The sequence below is a fragment of the Ischnura elegans genome, chromosome 6, assembly GCF_921293095.1.
Source record: "Ischnura elegans chromosome 6, ioIscEleg1.1, whole genome shotgun sequence".
NCBI lineage: Eukaryota > Metazoa > Arthropoda > Insecta > Odonata > Coenagrionidae > Ischnura > Ischnura elegans.
This window is the reverse complement of record NC_060251.1, coordinates 15,019,987-15,046,772: the sequence shown is the minus strand read 5'-3', so window position 1 is coordinate 15,046,772 and position 26,786 is coordinate 15,019,987. Positions and strand designations below refer to the sequence as shown.

The window sequence follows — 26,786 nt, the reverse complement described above, 5'->3', positions numbered from 1 at the left end:
AAAAGGTCTCATAGAGGTTATTTTCCTTTATAAATTCTCAAGTTATAATTTGTGTATTTCTCTCTTAGGGAATGCTAAACAACAACTTGAATTATTTTGTAGGGTTATGTATTCAATGAAGAACTTATTTCTGCCAAAATATGGACTATTAATATAATCAAAACAAATTTTCACCGTTAAATATGGAAACCGAAATAGATATATTTCGAATAAATATTTTAATTATTTTTAGAATCACGTCCATTCTTATAAAATTTGGCTAACATTTTGCCAATAAATCGCGAGTCATGTGTGAGAAGCTAATGTAAGTCGGTGCAAAAGAAATAAAAGCTCTAGCAACATTTTTTGAAATCTCAAGGAAGTTTTCCTCACATATAACAGAAATTTCCTCATTGCTCTCGATGAGTGTATTATCATTTTTCGCATTCATTTCAGAAATTGTAGCATAAATACTGCAACGGTGAGAAGTTTTAGATCTCGTTTGGGCTCCGTCTAAATTGAGGACAAACATTTATTAAAGGTATTTATCTTTTCGTGATATAGTGTAGGAAGTGTCATGTGCCAATTTTCCCGTCCGTAACCAGATTCAAAGCCAGCAAGAGTGAAATACCCCCAGTTGGGACCAGTCTATTATTGTGTGAGTGTGTGTGATTTGGCATTTCACTGCGTATTCCCTAGTCCCTATGGAATGCAAATAAATTGAGTATTCTACCCATAAAGTGGAATGAATAATGTATGAGACTCACTTACTATGATACGAGGTTTCGGTCAACCACCCGTGTATTTATGCAAATGTGGCAATCTATGAAGAAAAATAAGCTCTATGCGGCCTCTTTAAAAGATTCGCTGGTTGAAAAATGGACTGCCGGGTTCATATAACAAGCTTGGCAGTTAGATGAAATAATAGCACCATATGGATGGCATCTGGTGTGGACTTTGGACCTCATACTTCTTGAGTGATAATATTTTTAGGTTGATTTAGTTATTTTCCATAACCTGGTTTTTTTTTGACGTTTTTAAGGATATTTTAACGTGTTAAAGGCATTGCAAACTAATATTTGAGTATTTAATCTTAGTTATTCTAGACTGATTTGAAGCTCGTTTAATTTTGTAAAAGCCTCATCTAAGAGTGATTTGGTGGAAAAGTATGTGGGTACAATTTAATCGACTTCATTTAATTTCAATTGTCAACATACGCACCAAATATATGGTACTAAGTAGGTCAGTGAAATAGATAAAGTAGATTTAGTGTAGTGGTCTATGCTCATGAAAAATGGCCATCCGTGGTGAACCTATTATCTTTTTTAGAAGAAATTTGGAATTTTAAGCTATTTTGTAAAGTATTAAATTTTTATAGCTTTTTGTTATAAAATTAAATTGGTGGAATATAAAAAAGTTTTTCTTTTTATTAACGATATGATTTCGAGCCTTTAAATTCAAGTGGTAGCGAAATTACTCTGTTAGCAGCTGGTTCCCTCGACTCTGAAATTGACGAAAAGTGTTTCACATGACCATTTTTTAAAGCCATATTGGTCGGATACGGTAAAAGTTAATATAAACTTAATTATCGAAAGTTGGAAGTGTCGTAAACTGTCCTCATAGTATCTGAGTGTGTCCGTTGAGTGCCAAGTGCGCTTTAATTATGTAAAGCTTTGTAATGAAATGGTCATATTGAAAGTTGTATGTTGTAAATGAGGTCAATTACTTTAATTTATTTCTACCCATTTGTCCTCCCGCTAAATTATTAAGCAAAATTTAATGTTCCCGATTGTATTAAATTCTACCCCGTAGGAAATAATTTATTTTATTTGTACCGGTCGGAATTTGAATCGGTTCCTATCCTGGGTCGGCACCAATGCAGTAATTATTGGTGAATAGTTGATGGGTGTTGCCAGTTCTTACTGCTATTGGTATTTTTATGATGATTTATTGCATTAATAGGGAAAAATTAACTTAGATATTGAGGTACTTAATTCGGTTTCGTACACTTTATTTCCTACCATAAATAAATAGATTTGTGATTAGATTTCCTTTCTTCGTAAAAATTCACCTGAAGACAATCAGCCGCTCCTTTGCATTCATCTCCTAAATCGTTGCCATTTTCGAAGGATAAAAGTACCTTATCTGCTAGCATCTGGATATTTTATTCTTAAAATGATGAATTTGGAAACAGTAGGGGATTATGCTTCCGCCAGAGCAATTGATATTTTAAGCAAGGAACCCTTTCGAAAGAATATTTTTGGACTAGAGAAAGCAAAAGTTGAATGGGAGCAAATTGAGTTGATTTTATCCTTCCTCGGAAATCCATCCGTTTCTTTCATATCAAGTTTCGCTGACGTCGAAGATGTGCCGTAGCAATTTTAACCTTTACTGAGCCGTTGTCCCCTTCCTCTGTATCCGAACCAGTCGAGATTTTGCTCTTTTTAGCCGGTTTGTATGAAGTTGGAATGGGGTTAACTCGATATTCATTGGGATCGTAAAAAAAACTTCTGCTTCCTCTCACTTATTTATTTATGAGCTGCAAAAGGGATAGCAATTGGATATTTCATTCGAATGTTGTCATGGAGACGTAAAAAAGAGTTTGCTTTTGCTGATTTCTTTTTATTAAATATTTTTTGACCACCACTTGCCTCTACGCCAACGGCACGGGATTCCTGTTATACTTCACTGAAGCGGGTGACAGAGATGGGACTTCGAAGGAGCAGGAACACGACCTCGTGAAGATCGTAAAGGGGGATGAAATGGCAATAGATAGCGCGCTTTCTCGCAGTCATATTCCCGTGGACGTTGAACCATGGCGTTGGATTTGATGGGAGGAAGGGGGGTGCGTGCGTAGATACGACTGTCTTTGAATGAGGCGAGAAGGTTAGTGACTGCTGTTGCATTTCCTCCTCTCACAAGGCGTTATGAAGGCCGGAGAAAGGTGATTTTTTTCTTTCTTAATCCTTGTGATGATGCTTGAAGGGAGGGTGCGTACAAGGAGAGCCGCTGAAACGCCTTCTGCGCGAACGATAGAGCTGCTTGAATTAACCTTTTCATTTCGAGTACCTAGTTCCTGCACCGTACGCTGTGGCCGTTAATGATCTCCTCTGTCAACATGATAATGGAATGCTGGCGCAAATTAACTCGTAAGCTTCTGCAGATGCACTCTGTAATATTATTCATCGCCACCTTCGACTTATTTGAGATAATTTAGTCTCTCAATTATATTTTTATGTAAGATTTCCGCAGCTACAATACTTGAATGCAATTATATATATTTACCAGATTTTTACCGTGAATAATTCCGTTATTTTATTTAAAATATGGGGCTCAATTGGAGTTTTATAATTACCGGAAATTGATGAGATCTCTTGATGAGGGATCCTGGAAAAAAACGTATCATTTAGCGTTGTTCTAAAATTTTAGTCTCTTCAACCACCAACTTTAGAGGTCGTTGTTACTAGCTCTAGTATTGTACGAGGCTAATTAATAAAGTAAGGGCCGTTTGGTAACAGGAAAAAATATACTCGTATGAAACACTTTTTATTAGCACTTTTAGTTGGCTACAAACCTACTTCACTTCTCTTCACAATCGCCGTTTACTTGTTAGCATTTTTCGTACCACGGCACTAGCTTCTTCAACCTTTCTTTATGGGAGCTTAGCGCGTGAGAGTTGAACCAATTGGACTTAGTCACAGGCTCACACTGCTCTCAAAGCCAACGAGAAAATTCAAGATTTTCGTCGGGATCTCTTTGACCACCCACCGTACAGTCCATGGTTGTACCCGGCGGGGGGCAGGGGAGTGGGCAAATTCCCCCTAATAGAAGCGAACATAAATTAAGCTACAAAAAAAGTTATGAACAAGTTATGCTTTTGAAGAAAAATGACATTAGAATAAATTAGGCGCTAAAATTAAAATCATTATTTTTTCATGCAAATAATTATAAAAACTAATAAATTTCCTTAAAATTTTGGTTTCATTAACGTTTTCTGTGCAAAAAAGGTACAACTTGAACGACCACGGCTGGTTTTGCCCCCCAACCCCCTAGTTTTGATTCTGGGTACGCCCATAGTACAGTCCTTAAATCCTTACCTCGCACCTAGCGACTACTTCCTCTTTTTGCGCACTTGAAACAGTGGCTCGGTTGACAATATTTCGAATCCGTAGTGGAACACAACGTCGTTATCAATTGGCTCCGGAAGCGAGCTTCTATGCAGGGCAGTTAAAGAAGCTGGTGCAGCAGCACGAAAAATGCTTAGAAGTGGACGGCGATTATTTTGAGAAGTGAAGTAAGTTTGTAGTTGACTAAAAGTGAAAATAAAATGTGTCTCATATGAGTTTATTCTTTGCTGTTACCAAACGGCCCTTACTTTATGAATATGTCTCGTAACTGTGGAAATAATTTATAAAAATAATATTGAGAGATTATATTCTAAAATTAACTCGAAAGTGACGTGGAGACGATAAATTTGGTATTAAATAGAGAGAAAGTTACTTTTAATTTACTTTAGCGAAGCTATTTTTCATAATTTATATCAGTTGTTATTAAAACAAAGGAGCCAATTCGTAACATATTCTCCCTTTCAAATTTTTTGAATGCGCTTAAACGCGTAGAAATTGCAAATGCAATATAATTAGTTGGGAGATATTTTGTTACATTGATAATTGATATTTTATACCACTAAATACGGCGTTGATTGCTTCAATTTATATGTATTTATATTTATATGCCTAAACTTTCTGTTTTGAGCTGAGCGGTACAAAATGTAATGCCTTCGCCAGCACATTTTCAAACACGGCTTATTTCTATTCACAAATAAGTTGCCACCAACGTGAAAAGATTTTGACGTCATCGAAGTGCCCATGATGTAAAGCGATGCAAAGCCAGGTGTCTATTAATAATAAAGGTATTTAGAGGCCAGTTGTCATTATTCGGAGTGTTGCTCTCAAGTTGTTTTGAGAAAGAACGAAAGGATTGGGCAGTCTCTGAGTAATTTCCGCCACGGCTGATATTTGAACCCGGGCCCACTGGATTGGAAGCTAACACTAGCCACCACACGCACTTATTATGCAAAGGTGTTGGAAAAAGTGTGGTAGAAGCATCGCGGAATGGACGGGTGTAGAGCGGACGTCAAAAACTTTCACGCCCATATGAACCATGAAAGTTACTGTCGATGTTTCTCCATCGGTAAATTGAAATTCAAATATCTCATTGAAAATTGTCTTGTCATTCTTCATTCTTATCAGAACCGGCTGGTAAAATTTGATTCCTGCCCATTTTTATGTAGCCACTCACCTAATTCTCATCGTACTTCTATGGCAGCCGTTTACTTTCAATTCTCTATGGTGATAAATGTGACAGCTTAATTTGATGAAACAGCAGATGCTATCTTGATCCTTATCGTAGGATAATCTATACCGTAAACTCTACGGTAACGTTGTATGTCGCTTTCTATAGACGTCACATTTTAACTTTGAAGCGCCATCGCTACATGCATTCGTCACGAGGAACGCAAGTGACAGCTCGACTATGGATTTAGAATCATGGTTTATGCTGCATATCGCGTTGAGCACCTCTCATCACCCTCAAAATGCAATTTTCCCCTTTAAAAGCCAATTGTAAAGATCTATCTTGCGTGAATATTAGCAAAACTTTTCGACGCGTTTAGGTAATTGATGTATTTAATGCAATTCAATTTTTGTTTCCCGATGGAAATAAATATTTTGCCATAAAAACTGGCGTTCTTTGTTTCCAAATATCGCATATCCCAATTTATGCGTCATAACATAAAATTAGAATTTATTAATTATGTTTTTTTAAATTTTTGTAGAAATTCTCTTGTTCTCTAAATTGTATGTGACATTTGTCATGTAATGACCATTGGTCAATTTAATGAGAAAGTTACGTATGACGTTATGCCTATATTAACGGAATATGTTACCTCAACAATTTCGTGGAATAGAATCAACTGTTTCAGGTTCTATTTTATAGAGTATTTTGTTATTTCAGAACTTTTATTTTATTTTTATGCACATTGCGTTTCGTCAATTCAGGAAAACATCAGGAGCAGTAGAGTTGGAGTTTCGAAAAAGCATCTTTTTCGTCGTGAAGAAACCTCATTACTCTACCTAATGATGATATGAATTGGTGGAACAAGGTATGCATTTGAAAGCGAACAAGAGTGTGTCAAAGTTGAAAATAGTTCTAAAATGCATGTTAAAAGTAGAACGGACTTGGTCTATTCCCTTCGACGGCCAAGAGTATAAAATTGATCCCTCTTAAATTAGTTGTACGTACATCGTGTTTCATGAGGAATCTGCAGTACTTGAGGGTTGTAGGGGAGACAATTTTAAGAATTTTTTGTCCTATAAATATGGGATCAATAACTCCTTAGTTACTGCGCTATGGCAACGCAAACATTTTTTTGGATGCACTTTGAGTATACCATGAAAAAGTTTTTTTGTATATATTAGTCTTTGCGATAGTTCATTTAATGCCATGAATTTTCTAGTGCAATTAATAATTGATGTTGGAAGAATTTGTGCGATTATAATTGCCAGAAGCAATTGATCTTTGGACTTTGCTTTGAGAGCTTTGAGCGAGTATCAACAATTCTATTGCATAATCTCATCCGTTTTGAGAGTAATTGTTTCAGGCAAATATAATGGAACATTTTCGTTCAACCTTAAGTATTTATTGTCTTAAAATATCCACAGTATTTATAAAATGCCGAAAAGGCTGGATTTCTCATGAAACACCCTGTGTGTGCAATAACAAAGTACCAAGTAACAATTTTTTTCTGCGATACAGTTTTACAAAAGGGAGCCTGGATAACTTCAATTTACAGCAGAAATTAAATCAAACATGAACTTTCCATTCTTCGAATTTAATCTCTCTTACGGAGGAATCAATCTGATGAATTTGATATTTACGTACAAAGTAGCAAGAATTGATGATCCTGCGTTTGTCGAACTGTGAAACATCATCGCCACTTGTCATAGTCGAATGCAATGGAGACTGACAGCTTGAATCTCACAAGCGGAATCATGGTTTATGCTGCGTGTAGCGTTCAACGCCCACCGATCGCTCACAAAGTGAGCGTACCCATTTTGTGCCATGTTGCCTTTTCCGCGCGCTGAAAAAAGGAACGCGGTTGTACGAGACGTACGGGATTCACGCGGAATGCAAAAATGAGGTCGGAGTCTCTCAACAAAAGAGAAATGGAATGTAATGAAAAAAAAATGATAGGCATATGGATTGTAAAGGAACCTTGGAATGAGAGCTCGTTTCCCTTTCTACTGGAGACGAAGAGATGGCATGCCAAATGGCTGCTAGATGATTTTCGCTTTTTTTGTCTTCTGCGGGGAGAAATGGTAATGCATTTACTTTGTGATGAATATTTGTTTTTTTTCTGCGATGAAATGTGCACGTGTATGATCGCGTTAGGGTTGCTCTATGGTAATCAGACACGAACCAGTTGATGAGAGAGAAGCGTTATCGGGGAAGCCGCTTCAAACGCTGAGAGCGAGCGAACGGCTTATTCTCTTCACACCGTGAGGTAGGCTGGGGTTACTTGTCTCTTGTCTCTGTATCCGTTACTTCCTGACATTGAGCTAATGCTGCGATTCGCTTGCAGAATGCACGCGCGTTGTCAGTGGAATAACTTATCACTCAAGCAGAGCTTATGGCCGGGTCCGATTAAGTCATTAGCCGAGGGGATTTTTGTTTGAATTTATACAGATATAATACTTTTATCGGTTCATGCTCTCTTATTTCACGCGAGAAAGACTCGCGTAAAATTGGCATTAGTGTCGTCTTACTCAGTGTATACCTCATTTAATTAATGAAATTAATTGTTGATAGTTTTTAAAATTAAATTTGAATTGCGTTTTTTTTGCAGAGATTGTGTTTTATCGTGACTAAAAGTCTCACTTATTCCATACAATTTTTCTATGCCATGAAGTAATCCAACATTTTCTCTCAATACGAGGAGATTATATTCTTCTCTTGTTGAGAATAATTTCTGATATTAACTTATACGAGCGTGCTGCGCCCGCTCCCAGCGGGCTTCCCCCGCCTTTTTTCAATGCAGGTCCACAGAGGGATAGGCGCGTTTCTAATTTTAAAACGCAGAAAAAAATGGCAGGGTCTTATGTAAAAATTTAATTGGAATGTTCATGTACAAGTTGAGGTCAGAGGGCCTCTTAAAACACAGCATTGGAAGTAATTACACTATCCTCTGTTAAACGCACATGATGACTCATACTTCCGTATCAACAGGAGACTTGAATGTGGAATCAGCTGCATTTTGATAAAAGTTATTTAAAGAATGCGAGATATTATTGCAAATGATCAAATGTATCAGTTTGTGCGCTGTTAACGTCAGGAATATTTACCGTTCTTTTTTTTAAATTATTTAAAAACCAATTTTAGGAAACAATAGCGATATTTAGGAAGTAAGATATGCCGTCGCATGTTCTCTGATAAATTCTGTGCATGCGATACCTCATTTGTAGAGTTTGGTTGCGTATAAGTTGAGAAAAAGGTGTCTATACAGTAGAAATAATATTGAAGATTCCACCGTCCGAGTTTGGTGCAGCTACATAATTCAAACTACTCATGATAATTCAAAATAATCACGGTAATGGGGCCATGATAATTCGATGCTCTTCTCTATGTTGCTACCTTAATTTCATTTTGTGCCCGGAGGAAAAATATCAAGTGGTGTTATCTAAAGTTAAAAATATTATAGTCGTTAACTCAATTAAGCGTATAATATGAATACTGTACAATCCGAAGAAAAAAATGCCCTTTGTGTGAAAGAAACGACAAGTGCATTTTATTTGTAATTTTAATTTGAAATCAGACAAAGAGTCTTGAAATCAAAATGTTCAATGCATTGGATATATTTAGACGAAAATTCCAATATGTATTATATTTGCCGAGACATTGATTGAAAATTGTCCGATAACCCCCGATAAGAAATATTTGCTGCCGTAAATTTTCCTAATAGTTTTCTAAATGAAGCCGAAGAAGTCTAATTTTTTTAAGTATAGAATTATTAAATTACTTATCGCTGCATAGTACTACGAAAACGAAAATTTTGAGAAAACTATAAAAAATAATAACAATTATTTTTAAGGCGAGCGTGCACTTACGAGCACTCGTAATATTAAAATGCATGAAAAATTTGCGCAAAGTCATTCTTTTAATGACCTATAAATATGCCATTATTGAATTATTTTTTATTTTTAATTCTATCGTTACAGATAATTTCTTATTTTAGATTCGTTGGTGCTGAGAACGAAGGGATTATGGGCCAAGGCATATTTCATCCGTGCTGAGCGTTGGGAAATGCAGTAGATTTCCATTCTTATTCTTCTCGGTTTCGGAAGTTGATTTATCGAGATTATTTATGTTCCAAAGGAACCTAAAACGAACCAATTGCGTACAGGTGAGGCTTATTATCGCTAAAATATGACTTAATCCTCCTCGTAATTTGCGTCACATTTTGAGAAAGGGATTACGATAGCTTAAATTGCTGTTACCTACGCCGCGGCGTCATCCTTCCCTATTCTGGGTTATGATTTACTGCCTTAAAAATGGGTATTTGGCATTGAAAATATTAGAAAATGAGAATATTTTGTCGGAGATTTTCTTATCACTTCATTGCGACTAAGTGCTAATTATGCCTAATTGTATTTCACTTGAGGTAATTTTGTCAATGGCATCTTCACTATGTTCTCATGAAGCATATTCAATTTCACGTTACAAATTATGCATTAAATGATGGGAATTAATGCTCACATTTTCTCATGCAGGCATTGCTGGACCAGTTGAATATTCAGCATCTTCGAGTTCTCTACTCCATCCTTTGTTGATGGGAGTTGGTATTGAATTTTGTCGTGTGAGTGGTCCTTAATTCATGTGTGATCTGAAATAGAACGAAAAATCAATCAAAGATTTTTTATGTGCACTGCATATGCAAATTTAATAAGCATAAGATTATTAAATTAAGTAATTTCATAATACTAGATGAAAAAATTATTTCTGCAGTTTCCATAGTCCACACGGCGATTAAGATGCTGCTTCAAGTAAGCATTTTTTGCTTAATTATTAGCATTGAAGGGATAATACGTTTTCCAAGGATACTCATTCCCGTAAATGTAAGAGATTCCTCAGCCTGGTTCCCTATTCACGATATTTGGAGACCTCAGTTTATATTCCATTCCTAGTTAGTTGCTTTAAATTTCGTTATTTCTTTCATGATTTTGTTACCTAATACGTATTTTAATATCATAAAGTCGGAGATATTTTATTATCACTCATTGTTGTCGTGTTTTTTATGAACGTGCGTTTTCAGTGAATTGATTCTATGCAATGGCAAACTTTGAAATTTTCAATGAATTGTTTCTGTGATGAGAGACACCATGAGAATTTTTTTCCTCCTGGTAATCTATGCATACTTCACCGTCGTTCACGCGGCAGACTTCGAAGTATTACTACACATAATCGCTAACGTCATGAAGGAATTTCACTCGTTGCCTAGCACCGACAAAGATCTGCCTTATGATTGAACGGTAGACTGGGATTTAGGCTTGTAGGTATGCCGTTGGTCACTGCCGTGGCCGTCAATCTGTCTAGAGCTTCGCTATCATACTTTGTTGATTTACGAACCAACCCCGCTGCGGTTGTTCTTGCTTCCCTTTCATACCTCACCCCTTTGTCCCAAGCGTTCCCCAGCAGCCATCTATCATACCATCATACCGCGCCTCATTGTCATCACTGACTGCGAAGCGTATAGAGGAGGAAAATCGTTGATAATGCTCCTAATGACAATCATCGCAGAAAACGACCGAGGAAAATGTTTTCAATGGCGAGAGAGGCCTTAGGAATATCGCGGCGATGTCACGGCAACTCCTCACTGTCTCACGCTTTTCCATAATCTTCTGCTTCCCCATCCTATGCGAGCAATTTTGAGCGGGAGGTTCTCGAAGCGGCCTGGCACCGAAATATTATTTATTTGCGCCTCGTTCGCGGGCGACGTCTTTGAAAAGCGCTCCCTTTCGTCTAATTGTCCCGAGGGAGGGCCTTTCCATCCATCAAGGCCATTACGTATATATATAAAAGTACGAGACAGACAGGGTGACGATCGCGGCCCTCTTCAACTCGTACGTGACGTGCTCTATATTTCAAAAGAGGAAAACACCGTCAATATACTATTGGGGTGACCCCTGAACGGTCTTTTTTAAAAGTTACGAGTCATCCTCTCCGAGTTCTCTTGCCAAAGGCATTATACAGAGAAGTCCCCAGTCTGTCCCGTGGAAACTTGCTTTGTGGTGCCACTTCTTTCGCTTCTTAACAATCAATATTTTCAAACACTTCCGCAACGCGGCGGTAGTGCAGAGCGATCCATTCGCTCTCAATGTTTGCAACAGAATATTTGCACTGGCGAGGGATAGCATTGTAAGGTGGTGTATTATATATCATGACGAATACAAATTCCCTTTGTTGTAGCTAAACTGGGACTATGCTGTCTTGTGTGCTATATATGTGGTGCTATTTTTAAATGAGATGTTTAAATGATTCCGAATGCATAATATTTATTAATTTTTGTTAGATGCGTACTCTTGCCCCTCATTCCCCTACTCGTATCTAAGTTTATTCGGACTGGATAAATTACACACAATTTATTATCCAAGTCAATTGTTTTTCTAACTCACATATCATAGTCTGTCCCAAATATAACGTAGAGTAATAAGGAATGAATTTATGTTACGCTGCGTTTTCCAACAATCTCTCAGTAGTTATGGAACAGCTGACAATTGAAAGGTACTTAGTGGCTCCAGGATTGAAATATCTTTTGGCTTGTCTTTTTGTATTAGAATGTGAAGTTTAATAAATACATTTTTATAAAAAAGAAAATGACTTAACAATGACAACCCATTAATTATTTTGACTAGAAATCTATCTTAGGCGGCGTTATCTCCTTTAATTTATTATATTTATGATCCTAACTACAGTAGCATTTTTATTTTTAGTGTAAATTTTACACATTATTTTTATTTGACTTGAGTTGTGCCCGTTCTGCATACATGATCAATGATTCATATGAATAACTCATTAAGTCAAAGTAGCAATGGATACGGAAATAAATATAATATGTATTAGTATGAAGTTCTCTCTAGATACAACGAATAACACAGGCTAACAATGAAAAAATTTTTTTTACTGAAAATACCTTATTCTTTGTTTTTAAAGTTGCTGAATCCAAATATGATGGTTTTAAAGTCATATCACTCACCATTTATTTACATTTTACAGTAAAATTTATGAAATCAAGCAATATTTTTAGAATTTAACAGCTATTTTATAGTTATAATAAAATTGAAAAAGTAGGTCTAATGAACGAAGATAATGGGGTAATGTTGGTACTTCACCGAGAAGTTCAGCAAGCGATTCATCGCTGAAAAAGCTACACAAGAAGCTTCAAGGAAAAAAGGGAAAGAAAATGTAGACCAATTCCAGTTGACAAGTGAACCCTGTATTATCACACTGGAGTAAATACAAAACAATTTTTTCACGATTGATTGATTTCCCTGTATACCGTATAGGGGTATTAGACTAAATATTAAATACATATTGCTTGGAAACTATGGCTAATAGGTACAAAAAAAACTGAGGCCAGGTTTGGATTCGGCACATCAAAATCTATAAAGATCAGCTAATAAAATAAAAAAAGTTTTCAAACAAAATTTTTTTGTTGGCCTGTGTAATTTGTGTTCAAAATGATATGGCGTGAGTTTCTAATGTCGTACTATAGAAAGGATATGGAAACGGACATAGATGGGGTTGCGGAATCCTCTACACAAAGGCCTGCATCATGGCTTTGTTATATTTCTTCCTTGTGCGACACGCCACTTCCAGGCAATGCAGGCTTTCAATACGTGTGTTACTGCCTCTATTTCGGATCTCTCAATACCCAAGGTATTGGAAATGACGTGATATTAGTTCACACAAGGCTGCTTCTGCATGTGATATTCCCGCTATATCGCCGTCTCCCATTCAAGTAGGAAGGAATTTCCACAGTTTATTTTGCGCACGCTTCCATCGCCAAGTGAGGTCATTGTCAACTATAAAAAAATAGGCCATTCTTACCGAGCTCTTTCAGCCGAAGGGGAAGTATAATTGTGATTCCCCGTGGTCCATACTTTATATCTTGGAATTTCGGTTAAAACTGCGCAAAATTTGGGCGCTAATGACTATACTTTTCTATCCGTGAAGTAACGTTAATAGGGTAGTTTCCTTCATCAAAGAAAACGAAAGTCATTGATTGCGATTCGTTACCCACCATTAATGTATTCATAATATACAAATTATTTGGTTTTAGAAATCCCAGTTTAGACGAATGGCAACGTCAATTTTAACCTCGTTTGAAAAAGAACAGATTGGCGCCCATGCGATGCCACTCCACGTGACGTCACAGGGACCTAGTTTCTATACGAGTAGATAGGAGTTTTACATCGTCTGAGATTACGAATGCGTGCATGAGGCATAGAAGCTCAGGGAAACATGTCTTAATAATCACCTATTAAAACTGGCTATGGTCGGAAAGTTTCCTTCGTTTGATATGGTATTAATAATCCATAATTACGCCAAGCGCTACCTGCTAGCAGGATACTCTGCTTCCTGCTAGCATCCTGCATCAGCTGCCTGCGCCTGGCGGCGCACATATCCTCGCCCCAAGGTCACCTCACTTTGCGGCAGCGGGAACCAGAATGACGTCACACGGGCTTCCCGGCATTTATACTCATCCGTCGCGTTTTCGCGCGCTTGAAAATTTTCACTTTTCATTTAATCGTGAAAAATAGATATCGTCATTTAACAATCTAAAAGCGTGAAATACGTACTCCAGGAGTAATAATCTTTCGATTTAGGCAATAAAAAATAAAAGGAAACCACCCTATTATATGCAATGTAACGTTTTTTTTAGTAAATATGTGTAAAAATTGATTCTAAAAATAAAGCGTGCTAAAGAATATGCCAAAGCGCTTCGGTACTCAATTTTCTGAAGTTTCTAGTCAATTATGGTCAAAAGTTATTCCGATATGCTGGAAAAAGTGTTCATTGAAAAATTTCGAAAATCAAGTTGTACTCTACTGGCTACTGACAACAAATGTGAATGGCATGAAAGATTTTTGGAAACGTGATTTGAATCACAGCATGGAAGTGGCGCTACAATCGACTCAAACCACCGGAATAACTTTACGTTGAAACATTTATAAATGAAATAGTGTCCATAAGAGTAGCCAGCTTTATCATAGCATCAAAGGAAGTCACTTACGATGGAGGTTTAAAAAATAGTAATTAAGGAATGATGGGGTAAATTTACTAAAATATTTGTATTGAATCGCCACAATGCGTAGGAGAACCTCCCAAGAATGGAAGTCTATTTTTTGTTTACAAATGTTTGATGAGTTTAGTAATGGAAATGTGTTTAATACAGGATGGAAACAGCCAGTCACTCGTCGTAATCGATAGATACTTATAATAGTCCATATCCGTTTGAACCTTAAATCATGAGTCTCATATTGTCATTAAGGTTAAAGAACAAGAAACAAAACTTGTACCCTTTTTCTAAATGGATTCGATAGCATTAAAGATGAGACTTTAAAAAGAAATAATATAAAACAGTTTCATTGCACATTGATTTTGTTTGCTTTGAATGGACCTCTGTTTCCCTTTTGAAACCTACCAACCGATTAAAGTTGTGTCCTTTCGCACCCAAGTTAGTTTCAACTTTACGAAAACTATGTGTATACGACCCCATAGCATTTCAATCCACAGTTTGATGGTATTTGCTTGCTTGGGCTCACTGCTAGAGATCGCGCTTCTCTTCTCATTTGTTTAGTGTGTTTAGCGTGGTAAATACAGCGTGTTTTATTGAATATTCTGGACGAAGGTTAAGGCTATGTATACGACCTTGTTTTTTGTGCCCGCTAGGAATAGTTACGGCGGTGGTTTAGTGCGGGACACCGAATCAAATGTACTCCTAGTGACTACTCTGCAAGCAGCTTTGATGGAGTGTGGTTGGGAGAGTAAGGAAAACAGTTATCAACTTTTAATAGCACATGTTGGGGTGAGCCATGTTTTACCACTATTTTCCCTGAGAAAATTCATTTCATTTTTCTTTTCCTTAACCTCATTTTTTTATCGTTGATTAACGCCACGGAGTATAGGTCTGAGAATTATATGCAAAATTATTTCCTAACGCTTCGATATATTTTTTTATATTTTCTTCAGGACTATGAATGAATATGTTTTTATTAAGTTGATACAATAAGGCATGAACTATTATTGAATTGTTTTTTTTCAAATTAAAAATAAAAAGAATTCAATTGTGCATCAATTAAAAAGAAGTCACAAAATGTTTACATACCTTTTTTGCAAAAGTGTGTGTACTGATTGTATTTAAGCTAGTGCAGTATCATTGTTACTATCATCATTTTCTTAGATTTTCAATGTCTCATCTTTTATTGCAGCTGTTTTTACTTTTAAGTGATGTGAGTAATTTCTTAGATAATTAAAAACAATTAATTCCACAAAATCTAAAATTTCAGTATTATCGAAGTCAAAGTATTGGCTATTCTTTATACTCTGTTTTGTGAGGGCACATAGTTCAACTCTTTTGTTATTGGATGATTTGCGTTGAGAAATCCTGTTCTTTAAATACTGCGATGTCTGTCTTATGTAGCAATTGTTACAGTAGAGACATGACATTTTATATATGTTACATTTTTATTAGATTTTTAAGGGTTTCTGATTGTATTTTTAAGCGAAGAAACTGGATTTGGGAGTTATGATTATTGTTAGCAATTTTATAATCATTGTGATAACCGGCCTGCCAGTATTGATTGTGCATGTGTGATTTTTCTGACAACGATTTATATCGATTTGGTTAGAATATTATACTTAAAATTTCAATATGAAAATCATAGTTTTTCAAATTGTGCCTACTTATTTTCGCTATTGGTGACAGTTTTTTTAGAAATATTCCAAGGAAATTTATACTCCAAGGCTTGTTTCTGATGTTGTTCGGATTGAATCCTCTATTGCCTCGACATATTGCTATTAAAATATTTCCTTTTATCCTTTACCGGCCTCTCTCATCATCGTTTGTTAAGTGAGTTTTTTTTTCTTTCTCTTGACCTAGATCTTTAACGTTGACTAGTATTTGGAGTGTAGGATTTTGAGAAATAAATGCAGAATTTTTTGCCTACGTTTCGGTGTTTCTTTATACCTTCACCAGAGCTATGAATGAATATGATTACATTAATTTGTTTCACAAAAGAATGAAAGGTTATTAAAATTTTGTTTCAATTATAAAGAATTCAATTGAAAATTAATTAAAAGGTTCTTATCTCTTCTTTTTAATTAAATTACAATTCTTTACAATTTTACTCATTAAAAAGATGAGACAAGAATTTTGACCATGCCGAAATTCTAGTCAAACTTCTTATCTCTTATTTTTAATTAATTTACAATTTAATTATTTTTATTTTTGAAATTTTATATTTGTAAAATATTTTTTTGACCTTTCATGCCTGTGTCTATCAAATAAATGTAATCATATTCATTCGTAGCCCAGATGAAGGTTTTTAAATGTGCCGAAACCTTGGCCAAACATTTTTCATTTAATTCGTAAATATCTAAATTCCAAGGCATTAGTCTTCATTATTTTTTTAACCATATTTTTATGCAATTTTAGGAAGCCGGTGGATTTTTAGCTCCACGTGTTGGATTGAATAATGCGGGAACGTTGACTGTAATTTTCTTAGCAAAGCATCTTACCGCATATCTACTGTTGGAAAATGAAATGGAATATTAAGCTAGAAATTTTAGCTCATACTTTGTGATGATGCACGCTGGTATTCAGGTGCACTAAAGTGATCATGTTGATTATTACATCATCATATTTGACGTAGTGATATTTTAGCCGCAAAATGTCTGCAGCTAAACTCAGCGTACTTCAATATCAATGGAATTCAATTATGAAACTCTGTCGAGTCCTTCACAATGGTGTAGTTGAATGCTGATCTCCATGTTATGTACGGATAAGTTTTCTTTTAAGTATTCCTATATTTTAGAGCGCATCTTAGTAACTCTGAGCTCCCAGTAATCTTACGGCCAAAGTCATTTGCGCAGGCTTCTTTTGAAGATCCTTTGCGAGTATTAAATGCGAAGTGTTGCATCCAGCTAGTGAGCTTAGTTAGGAAAGAAATCTAACCTGCATTCTATTTTTTTCTGATAAACTATGCTCATAATTTCGTCGCATAGTTTTTACTAAAGAGTATTCTCATCATATGGCCAGAAAAGTTGTATTTTGATGACTTATCACACGCCATAACTTGAGGATGAGATTCGTGAAGATTTTGTCGAAAAACTATTTTTAAGGTATTTTACGGTTAAAAATTTGGTAACTATTGAAAACGATCCCTATGTGGTTTATTTAAACCATTACTGTTCATTAAATATAAATTTTAACGCTTGTAATCCGGGAGAATTCCTGTAACATGTACAATTATAAATATATAAATTACAATCAATTAGGTGTTGCTAAAATATCGCATCTTTTTGAACACAGAATTCCATTAACAAGAGAGTAAATTTATTTTCTTCATCTAATTTTCCTCAAAAAGTTTCCATTGTCATATAAAGCAGTATTAGTTAAAATTGATGTAGTACATTTGCGCATTTATTAAATATATCATGATTCAGTGCATTTCAAAATTGTATGTCGCCCAACAAGGATTGAATTCCGTTGTTGTCAGATCAGATGTTTCGATACAGTCTACGGCGATTTCAATGACCAATAATTGAAGCCCAAGGTAAGGTGATGGGTTGTGTTTCATAATCACGAAAGCTACAATCATCTGGACACTCTAGTACGTTATTAGGAAGGATTTAATTTAAAAAGTATTAAATTTTTGAAATTTATGTATGTAAGGAAATTCTTCGTTCAAAATCACGTCACCCTACATTCCTACTTTGTATGATATCCGTCGCGCGAAAACAACGTAATTCTCTTAAACAGTAACTTTTCACCGGGGAGCGTGTGTGTATAAGTTTCTAAACTTCAAAGTTCATGAAGGTCATGAGAAGCTATTGAATGTGGCTCGGGATATTGCATGGGTTTCTATATGAGTAACAATGAATGGAACTTGACAAAGACATTCATCAGTCGTAAGGTGATGGTAAAAATGCTGATAAAACTACACAACATTCAATATAAATATGTATAAAATTCACAAAGAGCAGCCTGAATTTTTTACTTTTTAATACTTAGCTTACATTTTAATAAAACGTGGTGGGGTAAAAAGGATTGCGGGAGTTTACATTTTTTTCCACTTTGAAAGGCTGAAGTAAACTTATTCCACCAATATAATACGGAAACATTGAAATGGTATTTATCGTAATTTAAAAGCATCGCTTAGTCATCGGTTTATTCTACTTAATCACTTTTATTAATTTCGAGACAGTACGATTTTTCGTCGACGGCGCTCGGAGGGGAAGAATTCATTCAAAAAGGGATTTTTTTCGAATTTTCTGTGCTTCCGTATTTAATCTTGTAACCTTTTTGATGCTGAATCATCGTCACTCTCTAGTAGTTCACGGATACATAAACAAGTACCTGCTCATATTTGCGAATCGCCAAAAACGCGCGAGATGAGCTCATATCGCGGAGGCAAACTTAGAAAAATGAGGTTAAATTGTGCCTAAATCATCGGGTCCTTTTTGGGAGCTCAATCCAGACATTGAAGTATGCAAACGAATGAAATATGCGTGGGAAGTTTTGAGGGTCGATAAGGGGTAGTTAAAAATTATCATTCAAAGAGAATTTGATTCCATTAGAGCTTGCATACGGAGATTTTTAATTAGTACTGAGGTCCGAGACGAGTTTGCAATCAGCTGGTTCCCAGAGGTCACTAAGTGATGGAGTCCTACCTCTAACATTCCGCGGCCTCCAGCCCCAGAATTATTCTCTTTACTTTTCCTGCTATGATGAAAGATGGCGCTTCTATGAAATTCTCTTTTTGCTCAATGAATTGCGTTCCCCTAATTGAAAAACAGATTATTATTAAAGCATTCTACCGATTAAGGTAGGATTCCATGCATTAATTGAGAAGCATTCGGGCAGTCTCCCATTCCTTCATGTACCTACTTCCCCTTAAATTCAGAATAAGGCCCTTTCAATCTATCTAAAAATCCAATTCTCTTCTTTCCTCTTCTTCGTTGACCTATCATTCTACCATGTAGCACTATTTTAAACATCCCCTCCCCACTACTACCCCGCTACCACGATATTCTACCGATTAAGGTAGGTTTACATGGAGTACTAAATACGTAATCTGGGAGCCTCCCTTTCCTTCCAGCAATGCCGTCTTCAATTCACTGCAAGGCCTACTCCGATTCAATCTATCTAAAAATCCTATTCTCTTCCTTCCCCTCCCTCGTTTACCTAACATTCTTCCCTCTAACACTGTTTTCAACATCCCCTCCCCGCAAAGTACTCCCTCCATCCAAACCTTCTGTCTCCTCCGTATCTCATCTAAAAGCTGCCTCTCCTCACCCACCATGTCCAGCTCTTCATCGTTCCTCCTCCTCTCCGTCCACTTCACTTTCTTCGTTCTTCTCCACGCCCACATGTCGGAGGCCTCCTGCCTTTTCTCGTCCTCCTTCCTAGATGTCCAAGTTACCGCACCGTAAAGCATTACGCTCCAGATCAGACTCTTTACTAGCCTTTTCTTCAAAATCTTAGGTAAAGATTATCTCATAAGCTCCTTCCTATTCATGAATGCTTCCTATTTTAAAGCAATTCTCTTCCTGATGTCCTTAATACCGTATCCTTTTTTCCTTTAACATTGCAGCCCAAATAGTTCAATTGCTCTACCTGCTGAAATTGTTCCTCCACCATTGTTTTTACCTTGAGTCTCACAAAAACATAATAATGTCGGGAACTAATTAGACTAAAAGTCTGAATACATTTATTTTCGTTGCAGTTTATTTTTTTCAAATTTAAAATTTTTTCATTAATTAAAAGAGAGGAAAAACTCAATGTTTAACTTAGAGTAAGAATACCATAAGTAAACACGTCCAACGTGGTTATACGTTCAAGTGACATGGTGTATTTTTTAAATTTCAGTTTTAGAAAAAGATTTTGCTGGACGCATTTATAAGCGGTCGCAGCAATATTTTTGAATGAAAATAACTACCTTAAAGGCAAAAGTTTAGTAGTTTTTCATTTCGAGTTACCTTTGCGGCAATAATTTCATCAAGATAGCTCGTAAATTAATTTATAATGAAAATTTGATAAGAATTTTCCATAGAAAACTTGTTTTCAAAGGCGAAAGTAAATAAAATAATGGATTTCAGTTTGATTGTTTGAGGTATGATGTTTTAGGTGAAGTTATGAATGATTCAAATCTGAAGTAATATAGGTGCAAGCTTAAAATTCCAGTTTAAAGTTATCTAGGCAATGCGGTGATATTTCGATCACCGCATTGCTACCTCGTGCCGGCATGTTCTTGAATACTTCTATGCTAATGCTCAAAGTACTGTGATGCATATGCAGTGTTTGAACTTGGTTTAACAGGACCGGATATTAGGATCATAGATATTTTTAAAATAAGCATGCACTCCAATGAGTTAAATGTTTCCCTGTATCTAGTAACGCCGCACAGTGGTCCCAAATCGAAAAAAGCTGGCCAAAAGTCATTTTTTCGACTTTTTACGAGGAAGTTTTGAATTATATATTCGGATTCTACAGGATATGACCTATAATATTTCGTACCTGATAGGTCTGTGTGATAATTATGTTGAGATGTGTAACCCGTCAAACATGGGCATAGTCGATTTTAGGGTAATTCAACTTAATAAATTACTATTTTAATTTCAAGGGATTCATTTGTCAATTTTAATACGGTAAGTTTGCATATTTTTTTACAATACTATAGTATTTTTTGTTCGTTTCAGAATTTATTATAACAATATTTAATTATTTATAATGTTAGCTATTTTTGGGCCTATTTTTAGTCAAATGTGTCGATATAGTTTTGTGCCCCTCCGTGCCCCTCGAAGATTCCTATGCTGAATCCTTAGGAAGAGTATGTACAACAAGATGGAGAAAAAAAATCTTGCCTATACTTACCTATCCGACATCTAGAGGGTTTTAAGTTGAGCGGTGCACCGCTCCGCTGAGGGCTGGCCGGCGGCCGGCGGGAGACAGTGGCATTATCGCTCAAATATTCTTGTATCGGTGGTCAAACTTGCATAGTGTGTACTTAGCATAATTCTACATCCTGTACGATTACATAAATCAAGTGCTTCACACCTATCGTATGCACACTTCTCGTTTGTGCACTCACCTTCAAATATTCATGAAACCAATGAGGGCCGGTTTTCATGCTCTTAATGAGAAACGTTATGAGTGATCAAAAGCGACTACTTAAAGTCACTATGCGAGAACCTTACAGTAATCACAAGATGTGCATACTGCTAAGAAATATATGCGTCCTAATGCCAAGAATTATTCACAGGACCATTTCAACAGCCCATAGACGTAGATAGGATTGAATTCGGAGGGAAAAATTCGTCTAAACCCACCAATGGAGCATGCATCTTGCAAGTGCATTTTTTAATAATAATGGAATAAGGATGACGGCCTCCCTCACCAGAACCATTGCATGGATGTGGTAGATATTTCCCACTCAGTTTTATTTAATGATTTTCTTAGTGAACAAGTGCTGTGCTCTGAACTGTGTTAACACGGCTAACTCGAGAAACTTCTCCTGTCCAGATAATTAAAGCACTTGGTTTGCCAATGTTTGGTATTCAAATTTCAGGATGCGCCGGAAACTCAGAGGCAAGTCTATATAAGCTTTTATATCTTTTATTCAATATCAACTCATAATTTCCGGTTTATTAGTGGTTAAAAATAGACAACTTTTAGAAATCACATTCATCGTTTCAGCCGTAAATACACCTGTTAAATTTGAATTATGGGTGCCGCAAATTTTTTCGTACCTTGCGGTGTACAATAAAAATACAGAGAGAAAAGAATATTCATAAGCGAAGAAGAAGGAATATATCGTGGAATATTTAAAAACAAGATTTCGGCAGAATTAAATCAAGCAAGCCAAAAATATTCTGACACGTTCTGTGCGAAGAATGTTTTCTCGATATTCCTGTGGAAGTGGAATCAAAGCTCGAGGACAGATGAGCATTTCAAAGAGACGTTCAAAAGCTGGTCGCAGAAGGAATTGAAACTCCCTCCAGAAATATATCAATATCTCCCTCTCACATCTAGTGAGTGCAAATGATTACCGTGTATGCACAGGCGGCGAATATATGCAGTGTATAAAAATAATCACTCATTACTCTCAATCATCATATTTTTAAAAGTGGAGTTTTAATTCAGGATTTCATTTCAGACAAGATGAAATTACGTGTAAATATAAAATTATAATCAATAAGTAAGAAATATTGGACCGGTTTCCATAATTTTGAAAAATCTACTAACAAATGCTTTATGTATATGAAATGTAATTATTTATGTGATTTGCAATTTTCACGACAGGTATCTATGAAAGACTTGTCTATAGACTTACAGTGATATTAAAATCTCTATCCTGCGGCTATGAGATAAATAATGAAGCCTTCAGCCAGTATTGCATTGAAATAGCTGAGCTGTACATCGATTATGGTTGGTACTATATGCTGCTCATGGTACATAAAGTGCTGATACATGGAACAGCAATTTCCAAAGAATCCTTTCTTACAATTGAAGTTTTAACGGAGGAAGCATTGGAGGCCAGGAACATAGACATGAGGAAATTCCGAGTGCAACGTACAAGAAAATCCTCAATAATGTTAAATTATGAAGATATCTTTCGAAGGCCCCTTAAATAACTGAATCATACATTTTTATTATATCTGGAGTTACAAAAAACGAAGTCAGCGTATCAGGTGACGTGAAAACTTTGCTATTTTAAGTGATATGCAGAGTGACAATGAGTCCGATGCGGTGACATCGGACGACTATTCCTTTAAAATTCGTTTTTTGAGATATATGAAAGCAATTTTATTGCAATTAGAACATTATTTTCCTCAATGTTCTTAATATCAGTCATTTTATTTCATCTAATGTGACTTATCAAATACATGGAAGCCAAAAATGAGTGAGTGTGAGTACTTTTTTCCGATTTTGGTATCTCACCGACTATGCCGATGATCGCGGGTTCGAATCTCACCAATTTCATGTCGTAAATCCTATAATGGTTTTTTTTTAAATTTGTACATCGTTTGCCTTAAAGTTATACTATTTTAAGCTCTCCATGAACACCAAGTTATCGCCAATCGCAATGACATCTGTATCGAGATTTTCTAAAAATTGTTTAAATAATAACAGCTCAAATAATGATAAAATGAAGAGACATCGTAAAAATAATGCCAAAATCAGATTCATACGATCAAAATCAGTAAGGGACATCCATTTTTGTTGCTATTTTAGGTAAAATTACGACGTTATTAATTTTGGCCAGCTTTTTTCGATTTGGGACCACTGTGTGCCGTGCCTTGTTCAAGTCATTTTTTATTTACTATATTCAACTCAATTTATTTAATTTTTTTCTTTCTTGGATATTTGATTGTATTAATTTATATGTTAATGTATGTTTTGCTGGTTGATGTTTAGGATTGTGTATTGTTTATTTAAAAGAACGTTGCTCTAAGCTTTTGATAAAAAAGGAGGGGATTAAACAATAAAAAGGTGTGGTACTTCTTCACACAATTTATTTAAGACGACCGGTTTCGTCGCAGAGGCGACATCTCCAGGTAAAGAAATCGTTATTTTTATTGTTATTTTGATGTTGATTTGGTTGCTATTTCGCGTTGGTAGGGGAGGGTTCGTTGGGGTTGGAGCGTTACTCAACTTCAGGGGAATTTCCAATGGTTGACAAAAATATTCTCATTTGCTAAAATGCCATCCCGGATGTGCTTCCTTATCTCCAACTTCTCCAAGCAGCCCATACTTCTTCCCTTTTTCTCAAGGTGTAGAATTTCCGGAACGAAATCGCTCCTGTGGTCACTCTCCCACAGGTGCTTCGCGAAATGCTATTTGTCTATCTCCCCGTTCTTAAATGCCTTCTGTGTTCCTCTGTTCTTACTCGGAACGAACGTCCAGTCTGGCCTATGTAACAGGTCTCACAGTCAATGCACTTGAGTCTGTAAATGCCACTTCTGTCATTTATGTCAATTTTATCTTTTGTATTGCATAATAACGTCCTTAAGTTAGATGTGTTATAAATTGCAATTTGAAATTCTTCTCTGGGAAAGAGGTTTGCGGTTACCTTTTGTTGTTGTGTGTTTCCCCTCTTGGAAATTCCCCTGAAGTTTAGTAACGCTCCAACCCCAACGCAACCCTCCCCTACCAACGCGTAATAGCAACAAAATAAACAACAAAATAACTATAAAAATAACGATTTCGATTTTCGGGCCTAAGAGAAAAGGTATAACTAAGAAGGCCATGCAATATTGATATTTCAAGGAAGTTTACATTATTTTATGGATCCTGACGTCACAGTATTTCCCTCGTCACCTAAGGGATGATTTCCTATCGAAACTATTTGTGAAATACCTTTGAGTTTGGCCGTTGCGCGTTTCTTGACAATTTAAGCGTTGATGAATTTCAGTTGGCACTTGGGGGGCGGTTGGGGGGGGGGGGGGGGTTGGAAGTTAGCACAACTTCGTGTCTCTTGGCTAACTAAGTCAAGCTTCTCTATCACATTTGAGTTTTGAGGGGTGTCATCGTGAGAGTGGATAGAGAGGAAAATTGATGTGGGAATTTGACGACTCTGCACGTTTGAGGAGGAAACGAAGTTGAGTGTAAGGCTCGCTGGAGACGGTGAAAGTGAATTCGGGAGATATTGGAAGGTGTGACATGCCACGCTCAGTGGTGTCGCTCCGAGGGCTGATATGCGGAAAAAGGGAAGACGTCAACTTTGATCGAACAGACGGGGCGGAAAATATGAGACACGAATGTGAAATTGTGCGGTTTTTCAAGCGTACGTGTAGCTAGAATTTTTTATTCATTACCATGTCGTGGATTTAGTTACATACATGAACTTATGATGTCCGTGTAATGATCCTGCTCCTTCCCTTACTTTCAAGTTGCGGCCTATTTCATCTCCATTGAATCTGCAACATAATCATATTCATAAGTCAACAATGCGAAAGCCTGAATCACACGATCATTTTTTTCGCATCACTATCGCGATCACTTTTCCCGTCGTGAAAAGCGATCGCTCTAGTGATCATTTTTCTGAATCACACGGTCGCTCCCGCCGTTGCTTTACGCATCATTTCCGATATTACTGCTCGTTGTCATTGGTACCGCATCACGAAAATATGTAGCGTGTTTGTTTATCTATGTCGTTCCCACAATTGTCAAACGCTGCGCTGCAATCACACCATGCGGTCATGCGTTCTAATTGGCTGATGTGGGGTTTTAGGGACGGTTTTAGCGACGGAAAAAGCGACCGGACGAGTGATGAAAAATAGCGATGGGAATCCTCATCGCGATCGCGAAAAACAATTGCCGGCGACGATCATTTGCGAGTGATCACTCTAGTGATCGTGATAGTAATCACTTTTCGCGACGAAAAAATATGATCGTGTGATTCAGGCTTAAGATAAGTTTGACACAGCTCTCCATTCCGCTCTCCTTCCGCTAGCCTTTTTTATAAGGACGCATTTCTTTCCTTTTACATTCTTGCTAATCTGTCCCGTGTAAATCATTCGGGGCCATCCCTTGCCCTTTTTCCCTTCCACCTGTCCTTCTACGATTGTTTTCACCAGGCCATCATACAGCTTAAAATGGACAATTAGTTTTCCCATCTTCTTCGGGATTTTAGAGCACTTCCCTTTTCTCCTACTTTTTTAAAGCACTTCCTCGTTACTTACTATGCCGATGCATTTCATCATCATAACTATTCGGTAGCAATTCATTTTGAATGCTTATTGACTATTGCTAATTTTAGGCATGTCGAAGAGAAAGTAGCTCACTTGTTTATCATCCTCAGAGGCAATTACGAGTAATAATTAAGTGGTTCTTAGTGTCGTGGTAGACCCTTGATCTGTAGTGGAGCTATATATTGTCTCAGCGGCTTACGTCCTGTTGGTCCTGTCAGACGTCCAACCGCCGACCGCCCTACCCCGATTTCTGTGGCGTCGCAACGTCAGTACCTTAATCGGCTATTTTTGCAATCTATTTGAGGTTTTCATCTTGCCAAGCAACTCCAAGAACACGCTTCGTCCATCCTAAAATAACATCGGAAATCATTTTCATCCGATTCTCGAAGTACATTCATGTGGGTTAAACTTCAAGCAGCCACTTCATCACCAATACTCATCTCTTTTTTTTACGTCATCGATGAGAACCTAATTGGCTGAAGCCGAGCCCATTTTTTTGATTTTTGGAAAATCGCAAAGCCATTGCCAAGACAAGTCGAAACCAACTTCACTCCACGCGATCACGTTGTGTACTGCGGAATATTTGGTCGGGTGGTTTGGTTTGGACGTCTGCAGAGCTGGCGCCGACAGGGATGGTCGTGGTGTTAGGTCGTGTCGGGTGTTCGATTCGGAACGTGTGTAGCAGGTGTATGCGTCAGTGTATGATTGAGCGTGTTTTAGCTTGCTTCTATTATGATTGAATTGCCTTTTTAACCAATTTCGTTAGACCACTT

At 36.7% G+C, this 26,786-nt stretch overlaps 1 protein-coding gene across 1 annotated transcript in view; it reads right to left on the bottom strand.

Moving 5' to 3' along the window:
• LOC124160482 (D(4) dopamine receptor-like) overlaps window positions 1-26,786 on the bottom strand; it is a 253,013-nt gene that overhangs the window by 153,988 nt on the left and 72,239 nt on the right. The window contains exon 2 of the mRNA XM_046536335.1: window positions 9,793-9,919. The gene's annotated coding sequence lies outside the window, so the exon portion shown is untranslated. The remainder of the gene's footprint in view (window positions 1-9,792; window positions 9,920-26,786) is intronic.